The 15,265-nt window shown below is 40.9% G+C and overlaps 1 protein-coding gene across 1 annotated transcript in view; it reads right to left on the bottom strand.

The window, feature by feature from the left end:
- The window catches only part of RAPGEF1 (Rap guanine nucleotide exchange factor 1), a 2,911,094-nt gene that overhangs the window by 2,230,042 nt on the left and 665,787 nt on the right, over positions 1-15,265 (bottom strand). The window lies entirely within an intron of this gene.

Raw genomic sequence — 15,265 nt, 5'->3', positions numbered from 1 at the left:
GTTATGCTTAATTGTAGGCCTATTTTATAGAGTATAAGTAATGTGTTCAGGTTCATTAACATTCAGCCAGTGTCTCAAAAAGTAACACACTTGAATTACAGACTGGAAGATCACAAAACTGTGGGTTCTATTCCCTCAGTAAGACCTTGAGTCTTTTTTCCTGATAGTGACACTGCAGTACAGCAGGGAGCCTGCACTCCAAAAAGCGCTGTCCTTTGGATGAGACTTTATACCGATGTCCCATCTGTTTAAGCTGCTGGTACCACTTACCAAAAAGAGTGGAGGAATTTTCATGGTGCCTTGGCCAAAGTTCCAGTATGACTGCAACCTTGGGTGTCTAGAGCAGGTCCCAAGCTTAGTGGAAGTGACTCAGTCAACATAAACATAAGTACATTTCAGTAATATATGCCTCAGTCATTATAACCATTTAGCACTGAACTTCTCCAGGCAGTCTTGTGCCTCCTGTGTCTCCCCGATGCTTTTCTGCTGTCCTCTCTCCAGCTCTTCTTAGCACACTTTTGCACCCCAAGAATATATAGTGCCGGTAACCCATAAAACCTTCTTTAGCTTCTCCTCACCTGTAATCAATGCTGGTGAGTTGCCTGCTGCTGTATGATACGAGGAGAGGCCGACTGCATGGCCCAGGCCTTAACAGGGGGATGGGTAGGTGGTTGTGTGTTTAATACATGCATTATGGCTAATACACAAGTTGTATATACGGTAAGAAGGGCCAACACTTGACAACATTCAGTACAGAGTCCTTGAGGGTGCCGTACAGGCACACATACCCTTGATCACAGTAGCCCAAAAGAAGGACATGCCCTGAAGGTAACATCTCTTTTAATGTTTATTGAAAGTGTTCAGGTTTGCCCAACTTGCTGCTGTGCAATCATAATCTCTAATGCATTTTTATGCATCACAGGTGGCACATGCTCTGAAAACATGAAATTAAAAACACTGGCAGGTCACAACCTGCATTAAGGCAACATTAGTTTTTTTACAGTCTGATACCTCTTTGAACAGGGTAACCTAATATTTGAAGTTTTTTCTCCGTACAGCAAAGAACATAACTGATTCATCTTTCAGAACTCCTCAGTCCAGCTAAAGTAAGCTGAAGGAGTTATTCTGCTTTGTTTCTGGTATTTTGAGAACACAGATAGGTTAAAAGACTTGTTTAAGCTAGTTTCGGTTTCAACTTTTAAAGGGCAGACTTACCCTAAACACATCCCTGTCATTGTGAAATGCCAAGTTAAGGCCTGGTTAACAAACAAGATCCACAATTACTAAAGTCTTCTGAAAGAAGGTACACTTGTGTTAGGAACTTACCACAGTTGTAGATGTTTGAGTGCCTTCACTGCTACAGTCTTCATCAATGGAAAATCCTGCCAACAGGTAGTAAAACTGTTGACCCGACTTCCACAGCTATACTCTCCTTCACTGGTTTCAACTACCTTCCACCCACATGGATGTCAGGACATTGGTGGTTAAAAGGAACATCAGCTGATGCTATCTTCTGCTCTTTCTTGTCCAAGATAGTCCTGAAACTTGCACCAGACACCAGAGAGCTAACAGACCAAGAGAGAAGCATAACCCTCAGACAAGGAGGTCCACCCACAAAGACCCCCCCCCCACGGATTATACGCAAGTCCTAGAATAAAGAAGACCGAGTGGGGAGCAATGAGTGAAGTTGGGGATAAGACAGGATACCCACCTCAATCCCAGGATGCCCAATCATGGAAAATAGTGGATGGTGGGAGGTAACACAGAGTGCAACAGTGAATTTACTTGAACACCTACAATCATCACGTTCAGCTCCTAACACAACTGTACCACTTTCACTATGCCATTCATTGTTCCAATCCTCCTCAGTATCATTCAATGTTACAATCTTCATCAATCAAGCCCGGCCCTACCCCTGGAAACAACCCCAGGTTACAGTGTTTAGAAAAGATGTGAGCTGAGGACCAGGTATCTGCTTTCAAGATGGACTGGTTAATAACCCCCCTTGAATGTTGAGGTGCCTGCAGTGGCCCTAATGAAATGTGCCTTAATGTGATGTAGCATTGATTTATCATGAGCGGAGTAACAGCAGCAAATAAAGAGAGCAAACCATTTACAGAGTTGTTTGTTCACAAGCCTCTTATCTCAACCATTTGCAAAGGACGCAACCAGCTGTTCTCATTTTCTGGAAAATTCTGTCCTGTCCAATAATATCTCAATTGTCTATGACCAAGGAAAGAATGCAGTGCCCTGTCTCCCTTGTTCTGGAGATTAAGCAAAAACATAGGAGGTGAATGGTCTGACTTAGAGAAATATCAGTCACTACACCTTTAGCGAAAATGTGGAGTTGGTGTAAAGGGACACTCTGTGAAAGATCAAGAATGGCCCATTACACATTAAAGCTTGTAATTTTGAGGTTCTCCTAGCAGAAATGACAGCCACCAAGAACAGCACCTTCCATGACAGGTACCAGAAGGGGGACTAAAAATAGCTTGTTTAAAGGGGACTGGGGTAAGCCTCTGCGTCACACAGTTGAGGTCCCATGGTGCAATAATGTTCCTTCTAGGTCGTCTGAGATGCAAAATATCCTTGATGATGTTTCATTAGTGGCTCAGAACATGTGTGTGTGTGTGTGTGTGTGTGTGTGGGGGGGTCAAATGGCAAACAGGCTAAAAGCACAGACATGAACCTTCAGGGAGGCATAAGAAAGACCAATTTTGTAAAAGTCTAACAAACAATTTAAGTCCAGTGACCCTTTAGCTGTGTTCAGTTCCTGATCAGTGGACAGACACCAAAGGAAGAATCTTTTCCACTTTGCTAGGTATAATTTCCTTGTGTTGCACTTCCTAGCCTCACTCAGAATGTTAATACGTCTTGTGACAACATATAGCTGGAGGACTTCCAAGATGGCTGCACACTGAGCAACAGCTTATTTCTAGCTCTCCCTGGTTAGTAAGTGCACTGTCAAAAAGCCATGACTAAAGAAATACCGAAGACCTGGAAAAAATCAGCTAGAAAAAGTGAGGAAGAAACACTGACTGGGGAAAGTTATGCAGCTGTTCAGCAAAAAACAATACAACCTTCAGACATGACTTTCAATAACTTACAAGAAGATATAAAGCAACTGTCTACAGACCTGGTTAACATAAGCAACACACTGATGGAGGATATCAACACAAACAAAAGGCTGGAAGAAGTGGAAGAAGCTTTAAACAGATATTCATATGAGATGATAAAGCTACAAAAATCAGAGGTCGAAATGAAGAAAAGGCTGGCAGAATATCAGACTGCTTAGGAAGAAATGTTTAAAAAAATAAGAATTAAAGGACAGAGCACATAGGGAAAACCTGAGATTTTCAGCTATACCAGAGAAGCTGGAAGGAACAGACAATGCATTAATTTTATGAAAGCACAAATACGCAACTGGACTGGCACTCCACAGCAGGAGTTGTTAGCTCAAAGTGCACATCGTGTGTATGCTCCAAACCTAGTTATAAAAAAGCAACCTACACCTTTAATAGCAAAGATGCAATAGTACCAGCAGAAGGATTTGATTCTGACAAAACTGTGGCAGGAGGACAACATACTAAATTTGGGAGACAGCAGAGTGTTTCTGGGGAATGATTATTCATTGTACACCCAGCAGAAGAAGAGTAAATTCATATCACTATTCAGAGAATGTCGAGACACAGGTGTGAGATTCAATCTGCTGTACCCAGGTGTTTTTAAGGTATTCTTCCCTGAAAGGACAAAATCATTTTTTGATGAAGTGCATGTTAAGCTGGAAATACTAAAGTTTGTCCAACAAAAAGTGAGCTGTAAAACAGAAGGAGATTCTGTTTCTTGTTCTTCTGGTAATAAAGACCAGAGACACTGTACACCTATGAAACCTTTTCCAGTATTTCAAGGGAAAATCTTGGAGAGAAGGAAGGGACCATGAGAGTTGACTAGAAGAATTGAAAGTATGTTGGAAATTAAGCAGAGACAGGATTTGGGAGATGGAGAAGAATGGTAAATAAAACCAGTAGTTTAATATGGGATTACAATGAGATAATTGCACTTTTGAAATAAGACAGAACAAGAAAATCTGGAAAGTTTGGACTTTTTCAAAATTTGTTAGATTTGTAGGGGACTCTAAAGTATATGCCCTACTTCATGTCATTAATGTTTGGAAAAAATGATTTGGGGAAGAGATTGTGGAAAGCTAACCCTAAGTAAAGAAAACATTTTATTTTCTTAATAGTACTGCATTTGTGGTGTGTTTTCTTTGCATGCTATTTTAAGTGTAATGGGGATTGCAAACAGGTACTGTTTTTCTTTTTCTCCCTTTTTCTCACAGGTTCATACTAGGCTATCTGCCTTCTCTTTCTTCTTGCACAGCTTTGAGAAATATAGGCAATACAATGTAAAAAAAATTAAAACTGCATGACAAGGTTAAAATTAATGTGCTTTTTCTCATTTTTGCATGGGGAAATGACTGGATTAAGGACCTTAGATTGATTAGTTTTAAGAGAAAGCAAGTAAATGAAAAACAATATTGAATATTAGGAGGCTCTTTTTTCTAGCAAATGCATGTATACTTAGTAGCAATTCTGCTGCTGGTCTTCATGTCTCCATGGAGACAATCTGATAAAGAGAAAATGGAGAGTCTGGTTGAAGGGGGTTGGCTAAGGGAAAAGAAGAGAGAAACTGACTAGAACATAATGTTCTCTGAAAGCAATCAGGGATTTTCCTAGCTGGGAGAGCTTCAAAGCAAAGACAAAACCAACAAGACTTGAAGTAAAGTTTTCTCAGTTTTGTTTGAAATGCAATGGGGATACTGTGAAGACCGTGCCCTGGCACAGCAATCAAGGAGCCTCAATCCTCACCACTAACACCAGAGAGGTAGTCTCCTCGAAGAGAAAAGGGTAACTAATACACACAGTAAAGTACAATTTCCCTTAAGTGCACACAGAAATCACAGTCAGTCTGGGGCTGGTTGCTCCCTTGCTCACCAGGCCCAAATGAGACTCCCCACTGGCATAGCTATAGGGATCAGGTCTCAGCCTAACTGGGCAAGCTGAAACCTCCAGTACCCTCTCTGTCCAACCAGTGCTTCGTGCCCCTGCCAAGTAGCTGACACAACACACACACACAAACACACACACAGATAAATATTTATACAGCTTCACAGACACTCTTGGGAAAGGCTGACACAGATTCTCCAACTGTGGCCATTTACCCACACTATATGGTAGTAATTACTGCCACCACCTAGTTAATAATATCAGCTACTAAAAGGCCCTTAAAAGGGTGTCCAATTATTACTGTGCAATATTAATATCCAATGGTAGTACTGACTAACAGTCAAGGTTTACTTTAGAGTGGCCTATTACAATAACCTCTATAAATATGCAATGTACTCTAGAGCTCATCTCTACACAAAGCAGCCACAGGTAGAAGGTTTTAAAATATTTAATAATAAATAATTAAAACACAAGACAAAACTACTACACCACAGAAATATCTAAGAATTCAGAGATCACACAGAAACTTAAAATAATACAGTAGGACAGGTCTGATCTCAAAGAAAAATACCAAACTAATCTTTACTAGCTTTAACTATTCCTACAAGAAATCACAGTGCTAAAACATGTGTGAGCACAAGGCTGAGTGCTGATAAGTTAAATATCCAAAGTCAAAATACTTTTCAATCTCTTGTGAGAAATAGTATTTAAACATTACTAACAAACATGTCTCTAAAGCCCACCCAAAATTACATAATTTCTGACACTTGGGTTTTCCCAGTATTCATACTGCATCATCTTAATACCTGGTCTGAGTTCTCAGGCCACAAACTGCATTATTTAGCAATCTAACACCTCCTCAGAAACTTACAACAATACAAGACATTTCACATGTATATGCTAGCAGAAACCAGAGCAATAAAGCACCTTCTACATCTAAATTCTAGTAATAAACTTTAGCCTTAAAACAATGGGCATGAAATCTTCATCCAGCCGCCCTGGAGCCGAATTCTAACATTAAAGAGGTTCATAAGATCTTTTCAACTTAAAAATACACATTTGAAATACTTGGCTTGGTTTTACTTACAGCAGATGGCAATGTTGCAACAATCTTGAAATTCACATTTTACAGTGTTTTCTTACACTAACAAACATTCCTGTATTTTACATTTATTTACAAATGCCAGAATTATATATCAAATTCTATTTGAATAAGCTGGCAGCTTTCAACCATCTCTCCCCAATCGTCACAGATACTAATATAAACAGGTGCTTTTTTCTCCCTTCTCTCTTTCTCTATATTCAGTTTTAAGAAATGTAGGCACTGCAAAACAAAACAAAAAGGGGAGGGTCTGGTTAAGAGAGTATGATGAAACAAAAAATCAATGTGCTTTTTCCTAGGTTTGCATAGGGAAATGACTGGGTTAAGACCCTAAGCGTAATCCAGTAACAGGTTTATTACAAAGCTTGCAAATTAAAAAGAATATTGAATATTACAAGTTTTTTTCTGGTAAACAATGTCTCCGTAGCAGTTTTGTGTCTGGTTTGCATTTCACTAGAAGACAATTTGCTAAAGAGAAATGGCTTGGAGAAAGTGTTTACTGAAAGCATTCAAGTGTTTTCTCAGCTGGGAGGGCTATAAAGATGGACAAAATCAAATAGCGCTTACTAACAACACAGACTCTACCATGTGTCTTAACCAAAAAGAAAGGTTAGTCTTGCTAACTCTAGCTTGTCTTTGTGACCATCAACTCAGAACTTTTGTTCTTATTAGGAAGCAAAAACTTCAGTATTTGAAGATGTATATAGTTTTGTGTGTGATTATTAAGTTAATAGGTTTTGGGGGGGTTGTTGGTTCTGTTTGAAGGCTTTCAAAAAACAAAAACTTTCTGTAAGATGTGCCATAGTCTCAATTGGAGATGACAAGAAACAACTGTATAAAAGACCAACTTGCCGAACAGTATATACATGTAACGTAAAGCTACACATTCAATAAAAAAGCAGTTTTACATAAAAGGTGGTAATAACTACATAAGAAAAAGTACAGTTTTGTACCTACCATAAATGTAGATGTCCGATAGGTATGCATCTACAGTCATCACATATGGGTTTGTCCTGCTTCAGGCAGCCCTTCGGTCGGCCGGATTCCAAAGTCTGGGTCCGGCGTTGGCTGATGTCGCCTTCCCGGCGTCAGAGCCTGGGGTATAAAAGCGTCAGCCAACGCCATCTTCCTCAGTTTTTCTTGCCCCAGATGCCAGGTGCCCTCTAAGGAAGGCTAAATTTGGAGAAATGCAATAAATTCCAAACATGCACAAAAATATATACATATATAAAAACAAATACACCATAATAGATAACCCCAGCTAGCTATGAGAGGGGAATGTACCCAAGAAATACCACAGAGGGGAAGGAGGGAGGGTAAACCTGACTGCAGATGCATACCTATCGGACATCTACATTTATGGTAGGTACAAAACTGTACTATGTCCTTCAAGGATGCATCTGCAGTCATCACATATGGGTAGAATACCATAGCCAATCTGGTGGTGGAGGATCTATGTAAAGGATAGTGTAGCTAAAATGCCCTGCAGGACTGCCGTAGCAAAGCCTGCTCTGGATCTGGAATATAAAGGTAAGTTGTAATGCTTGGAAAATGTATGCACGGAGCTCCATGTAGCAGCTTCTAAAATGTCCTTGGTAGCCACCCCTCTTAAGAAGGTTGTGGAGGTGGCTGTGGCTCTGGTCGAATGAGGTCTAATGTTAGCTGGCACAGTTTTTCCATGAAAGGAGTAACAGAACCGAATGCAATTCCCTATCCATTTTGAAATTGTCTGTTTTGAAATTGCTTTTCCTTGTGCACCAGCAGCATATGCTACAAACAACTGGTCAGTTTTTCTGTATTTTTTGTTCTGTCCAAGTAGTAGCGCAACTGTCTGTGTATGTCCAGGGTGTGCAGAAGCTTTTCCCCTTTGTTTTGTGGATTTGGAAAGAAGGTAGGCAGGTGAATAGCTTGGTTTAATGAGACCCTAGATACCACCTTTGGCATAAATGAAGGATTGGTTCTCAATGAGACTCTGTCTTGATGAAAAATAAGAAATGGCTGTACTGCCATGAGGGCCTGTAACTCAGATACTCTTCTTGCTGAGGTTATGGCCAGAAGGAAGGCAGTCTTCCAAGAGAGGAACTGTAGTTCTGCAGATGCTGCTGGTTCAAAGGGAGGCAGTGTTAGTTTTTCCAACACGAAGTTAAGGTCCCAAGTAGGCAGTGGTGGTTTCCTTGGAGGATTGATGTTTTTAATTCCTCTTAGAAACTGTCTTAGCAGAGGATGAGAGAAGACAGGTGGATCAGTATTGTACTCTGCTGAAATTGCTGAAGCATGAATTTTAATGGAAGAGTAAGACAGGCCATTGTGGAGCATTTCTGCCAAATATTCCAGGATATGTGCCATGTTCATAACTGTTGCATCTAGGCCCTTTGAGGTTCTCCAGGTGTGAAATCTTTTCCATTTTGCTGAGTATGCCTTTCTTTTGGAAGGCCTGCGAGCTTCCATGATGATATCCTTCACTCTCTTGGATAGCTTATCCTGGTGATGAGTCAAGGTATTTTCCAGGCAGCTAGTTGTAATGTTTTCAGGTTGGAATGCAGAGTTTTGTAATTGTGCTGTGTCAGGAGAAGCGGCCATTGTGGCAGAAGCCATGGTTTTGTCCATGACATGCTCTTTAGCAATGGGTACCAGTGCTGTCTTGGCCAGTCCGGAGCTATCAGAATCACTCTTGGCTGCTCTGCCCTGATCTTCAGTAAGACCTTGGTCATTAATGGAAGAGGTGGGAATGCATACACTGTTAGAGTTCTCCAGCTGAAAGAGGGCGTCCACTTTCCATGTTTGTGGGTGGTATGTCCTTGAGCAGAATTTCTCCAGCTGATGATTGTGTGGGGAGGCAAAGAGGTCTATGTCCGGTCTCCCCCATGATTGTGTTATCTGATGGAAGATGTCTGGGTGCAGCATCCATTCGTGTGCATCCATGATGTTCCTGCTTAAGCTGTCCGCCAGTATATTGTCCTTTCCTGGTACAAACTGGGATTGCAGCTGTATATTGAGAGTCAAGGAAAGTTCCCATAGATTCATTGCCAGTCTGCAAAGAGGGTAGGAATGGGTGCCTCCTTGCTTGTTTATGTACCACATAACTGTAGTGTTGTCTGTCCTTATTAGCAGGTGGCCTTGATGTAGAAATAACTTGAAGGCCTCGATTGCATGTATCACTGCCAGCATTTCCTTTTGGTTTATGTGCATGCATAGCTCTTTTTGTGACCATAGTCCTTGAATGCATCTTCCTTCCATGTGCGCTCCCCATCCGTGGTCTGAAGCATCCATTGTAATGGTTTGGCTGGCTATTGGTTTGCTGAAGGGCAAACCCCTGTTTGACTGGCTTGCTTGAGCCCACCACAGAAATTCCCTTTGAAGGCATGGGATGAGTGGTATCAAAGTTTCCAAGCTGTGACTGTGCTGAGTCCATAAACTCCTTAAGTACCATTGGAGTTTCCTCATATGTAGCCTTGCTTGAAGAATCAGAAGGATACAAGAAGCCATGTAACCCAGGGCCTGCAGGATTTTCCTTGCAGTCAGCTGAGTTTGTCTTGACAGGTTTTTGAAGTAATCCGGTAGTTGGTTTTGTTTTTCTTCTGTGAGGAAAGCCATTTGGGTGGTTGTGTCTAGATCCGCACCCAGAAAAGTTATTCTTTGGGATGGTACAAGTCTTGACTTGTGAATGTTGACTGTATATCCCAAGGCCTGAAGAAGACAGATGGCATAATTCAAGTGTTTTACCAAAATTTGTTGGCTGTCCGCTTGTATAAGGCAGTCGTCCAGATACGGGTATATTTGCATCCCCTGAAGTCTGCAGTGTGCAATTACTGATGCCAGGCATTTCGTGAATACTCTGGGCAGTAGATAAGCCAAAGGGCAATGCTGAGAATTGATAATGCTCTGAACCTGCAAGAAATCTGAGGTGTCTTCTGCAGCTTTGTCTGATAGGGACATGCAGGTATGCCTCCTTGAGGTCCAGAGTTACCAGCCAAGACCCCTTGCCCAGCATGGGAAGGAGTTGCTGTAGAGTCAGCATTTTGAATTTTGGCACAATGAGATAAGTATTTAGTGCGGACAAGTCGAGAATAGGCCTCCATTGCTTTTCTTTTCTTGGAACAAGGAAGAGTCTGGAATAAAATCCTTGGCCTTGTTCTGCGAGAGGAACCTTTTCTATTGCTTTCATTTTCATTAAGTTGGAGATTTGTTTCAAAGCCTCTGCCCTTTGATTTGGTGGCAGATCTGGCATGCCTTTTCTTTTCGGTAATGTGTGGAAATGGAACCTGTATCCTTTGTCTATTATTTGTAGTGTCCATTTGTCCCTTGTAATAATGTGCCAATTTTCTGAAAATAAGGAAAGCTTTCCGCCCAAAGGTGCTTCCAATTGAGCCCTGGTTGGCGGTGTCAAAGTAAAGTCATTGAGTCTGTCCTTGTGCAACAGTTGTAGGCCCTGCACTACCTCTCTGGTTGGGAGGCTGCCTGCCATTGACGTCCTCTGTAGGAGCCTCTAGCTTGCCCTCTACCTCTGGCATGCCTGTTCTTGCCTCTCTGAAATCTGTCTGTGTCTGGAAAGGACCAGTTCTTGGAAGGCCAATTTCTGCTGAATCTTGGTGGTTGGACTTGCATAAAATCTTTGACTGTTTTACAGATTTTGCCTTTTCTTCAAATTTCTTTAAGACCTCCTGAGCAGTGGAGCCAAATAACTTTTGCTTTTCCAGTGGAGCATCCAGAAGCTTTGCTTTAACATGGTCTGGCAGAGATTGTTCCTTCAGCCAAGCATGCCTACGTATGACTGCACCTGTCATAGCTGACCTACATGAAGCTTCCAATGCATCATAACCACACTGCAAGAAATGGTTGCTAACCTGTTGAGAGTTATGTACCAGATCCTGAAGTGATTTGCGATCTAGGGGTTCAGGTGAAGACAGCATTTTATGCAATTCATCTAACAAATATTCTTGGTACTGTATCATATGAAATTGACAGTTTAAAGCCCTCATAGAAAGGGTAGCAGAAGTATAGACTTTTTTACCCCATCGCTCTAAAGCCCTGGACTCCGTTTCAGAGGGGAGTGGATTTTTTGTAGTGACAGCTGCAACCCCTTTAGGGCCCTGGGAAATAGTTTCTGGATCAGCAGAGTGGGCCTTGTAAAGGAAAAGATGTGATTCCGGGACCCTATAGTACCTATCGGGTTTGGCAGGAGCCGGAGGGAGTGTGTCAGGGGTTGTGCTAGATTCAGAGTACACATCATCAATGACATTCAAAACAGGGGGAATAGCCAAAGGTCTATGCTGAGGCAAATGCAAGAAGGTCCTTAATCTCTTCCTGGAATCAGAGAATTCCTGGCCCTGCCATTGGAAATGCTCCCTCAAAGTGTGCAGAGTATCCCCAAAAGACAGTTCTTCAGGAGGGGAGGCCGAAGGGATAGATTCCTCTGCATCTGAATCCTCGTAGGCCGAAAAAGCCTCCTCCTGGTAGTCCGAGAGAGCAGAGCCATCAGAGGCCTCATCTGAGGAGAGGGGATCAGAGGGCTCAACCCTGGGCCTTTTTTCTGTAGGAGGTTGAGAGCCCCTGTCCGGATGAGGCTGAGAGCCCCTAATTAATGAAATAAGGTCCTCTGCTAGACTAAGGATCTGAGAACCTGTAGTGGGTCCCTGAGGGATAACCCTGGGAGGCATAGATTTTGAGTGTTTAGCAGCTTTAGCCCTAGAGAATGCCTTAATAGACATGGATGCAGGAGGCCTGGCTGCACCACGTGCTGGCGTAGTTTTGTCTAAGGGAATGGTGTCGGAAGGTTCCTGGACACCAGATTCCAATGGAGATTCAACAACAGATACAGTAGTGGCCTCCGGAGCCGAGGTTGTCAGCTGTACGGTTTCGGTGAACGGTAGTACCAAGGACTCTGTTTCAGCAAAGACACTCACGGTAGGCCCGGCCGTGGTTTCAGCCGAAACCATGGACCACGTGTGTCGGTCCTTGTCCTTCCGTTTCTTTATTAAATTTAAAGTCGGAGTCTCCGACGGCATTTTGTAAGCAAAACTAGCCCCAAAAATTCCTCTGCAAACTCCGACCGACGTCTTAGAGTGCGTCGGTTGAAGGAAGCACAGGCGGAACAGGCCGAGACGTCGTGGTCTGGGCCTAGGCAAGGTAGGCAGTAAGAGTGGAAATCCTTATGAGGTATTTGTTTCCCACAAGTTAAGCAATTATTAATTTTATCTGACATCGGCTGAGGCAAGAAAGAGTCCCCAACGGGGTACTTAGCTTTTGAAGTCTTCGGTTTAGCTGAATTACAGGAGCTGGCCGACCGGCACTTGCGAACTGCTTCTGCTTCGGGCACCACGCGGCAAGAAAGACTGAGGAAGATGGCGTCGGCTGACGCTTTTATACCCCAGGCTCTGACGTCGGGAAGGGCGACATCAGCCGGACCCAGACTTTGGAATCCGGCCAACCGAAGGGCTGCCTGAGGCAGGACAACCCATATGTGATGACTGCAGATGCATCCTTGAAGGACATTTATGCTTTCTGTAATGTCTTTCAATCTGAGTGGTCTTTCAGCTAAATATAAAAAAACTAGAAGTGAACAATACTAAAAAATATAGAGTGCAAATAGCTATGTTCCACAAGAAACGCCTGGAAAGAAATGAACAAGCAAATCTGACAAAGAGAGGTTTTCAGCATGGTTATACAGCAGAATATCTGGGGCAAAGGAAAAGAGGAGCATTTATATTAATTGTAAGAGGAGCTCCAATAGTGATAGAGAAAAAAAAATAATGGAAGATATATATATATATATATATATATATATATATATATATATATATATATATATATATATATAGTACTAAGGGGCTACTGGCAAGGAAGGAGGATTACACTGGCATGCATTTATGGCATGCATTTACATTTAATGGAGCTTAAGAAAATTCTGGGAGAAATAATCAGCCTTTGGCAAGGAATATTACTTATAGTTGGAGACTGGAATTTGGTTTGCAACAGTAAAGATGTGTCTGGGGGACCTAGAAGGGAAAATATAACAAAGGAGGGTAGACAGTTGAAATTTATGAAAATATTTGGCATGGAAGATGTGAATTCAGTACAGAGATCAGAGTGAATTCACTTATTCTCCAAGATACAAAAACTGGGCTAGGCTAGATAGAATTTATATCTCACAGGAACATGTGCATTTAATTGAAGATCTTGAAATGCACCCAAAACCAATTTCAGATCATGTGCCAATAATAACTAAAATAAAAATGTAAGGTAATGAAATAAAAATCAGACACTGGTGCTTTCCAACTTACTGGTTAGAAAGAGAGGAATTTAAGGAATGGGTTTTGGAATTAATTCAGGAGCTACAAGAGAAGACAGAAATTTCTTCTGAAAATATAGCTAGGAAGTTGTATAAAATTCAAGTGGAGTTTAAAACTAGGGTGGAAATAAAGGAAAGGGAGATGTGGTTAATAAGTAACAAGAATTATTTAGAGGGACTGACAAACATTAAATTACTGCAAAATAGGGGGAATCTCTCATAACAACAAAAGGACCAACTGTGAAATGCTAAACAGAATATAAGGGATTGCCTCAATGATATGCTAAAGTTTAGAAAGATTGTTCTTAAGCAACTGTTTTTTGACAATAATTCTACAGCACAAAAACATTTAACAAAAGACTCACAAAACAAAGTGGAAAATGTCACCAAGCTTTAAGCTTATATAAAAAAAAAGAAAATAACATGAGATCTTTGTAGAAAGATTAGAAATATTTTTTTGGAAATTTTAAAGTTTTCTAAAAAGGAATGAAAATAAAAAAAGAAAAAAAAAAAATGGAAATGGAAATGTTGAAATTAAATTAAATATGGGGAGGTAGAGAAGGTGGGTGATAAATTACTAACAGGAGAGAAAAAGAAAAGATAAAATAAAATGTGTAATAAATCTACAAGAAAGAGGAAAGTCCCAGGAAATATTGGTATGGAAGTGGGGAAGCTAGGAAAAAAAAAAAAAAAAAAAAAAGGTCTTTGTTTTTTTTTTAACAGATAGGGAATAGGACCAGCATCCTGTAAGGAAATGGTAAGTGGTAAAGAGGGTAAAGGGTAGAAATAAGTAAGAGCCTATAATGGCTAAAAAAATGGCAGAATGATACCAAAAGTGATAGATGTGGATTAGTGTAGTTTTGTGGAGGGGGAAGCAAACATTTGACAACATTAAACAGAACATTGATGATTCAGAGGGAAGCAGAATGTAAGAAAATATCACTGTTATTGGTGGGCCTTGAATCAGAGAAAGCATTTGAGAGAGTAGACTGGGACTTCATGAGAAGGGCAATGGAAATGTTTGCTTTCCCTGATACAATTATATGGTTGATTAGGAGTATATATGAGGGATCGGAGGTGAAAATTCAAGTGTGTGTGGTCCACTCCAATAACTTCTGCTTGAGTAGAGGAACCATGTAGGGTTGCCCACTTTCCCCTTTGTTGTTTGCATTACATTTAGAATCATTGGCAAAGAAAATAAGGGACTTAGAAATTCAAGAATATAATTGGTACGGTAGTCATGAAAAGCTGGCTCTTTTTGCAGATATTTTATCCATGACAAAATCCAGAAAGGGACATTACAGTGTTGTGGAACATTTTAAGACCATTTCAAATCTTCTTGGGATACAAAATTAATGAAGCCAAAACAAAGGCAATAGCAGTAAATTATGTAGCCACACATGAACTGGTCCAACAATATCCACATTTATGGGAATGTAAAATGAAGTATTTAGGAGTATGGATTAGAAATGACTCTGTTGTGGCAGCTAAGGATATGTGGGAGGAGACTTAAACAGAAGAGAATACAAAAATTGAGAAACTGGAAGCTTTTTATATGGATATGGATACCAAGATACAAGCAATTAAAATGTTTTAGTCCCTTTAGTCTTATAAACAGGTCAGGCATATTTGTTTTATCAACCAGAGGAGAACTGTGGATAGCAATTAAAAAAGAGTTGAATGATTTTATCTGGGAAGAGAAGACAGCAAGAGTCAAGTGGAATAAGTTGATTCTTCCAATAGAACAAGGTGGACTAGGATTACCCAATTTGAGGGAGTATTTTAGTGCAACACAGTTGAGGCTCTTACACATAGCACAAACAGAAAACTATAATTCAAAGTGGAAAGGAATGATAATGATACGGGGGG

The sequence above is a fragment of the Protopterus annectens genome, chromosome 16.part0, assembly GCF_019279795.1.
Source record: "Protopterus annectens isolate FY-2018-M chromosome 16.part0, PAN1.0, whole genome shotgun sequence".
Lineage (NCBI taxonomy): Eukaryota > Metazoa > Chordata > Ceratodontiformes > Protopteridae > Protopterus > Protopterus annectens.
This window is presented reverse-complemented; position numbering and strand designations above follow the sequence as displayed.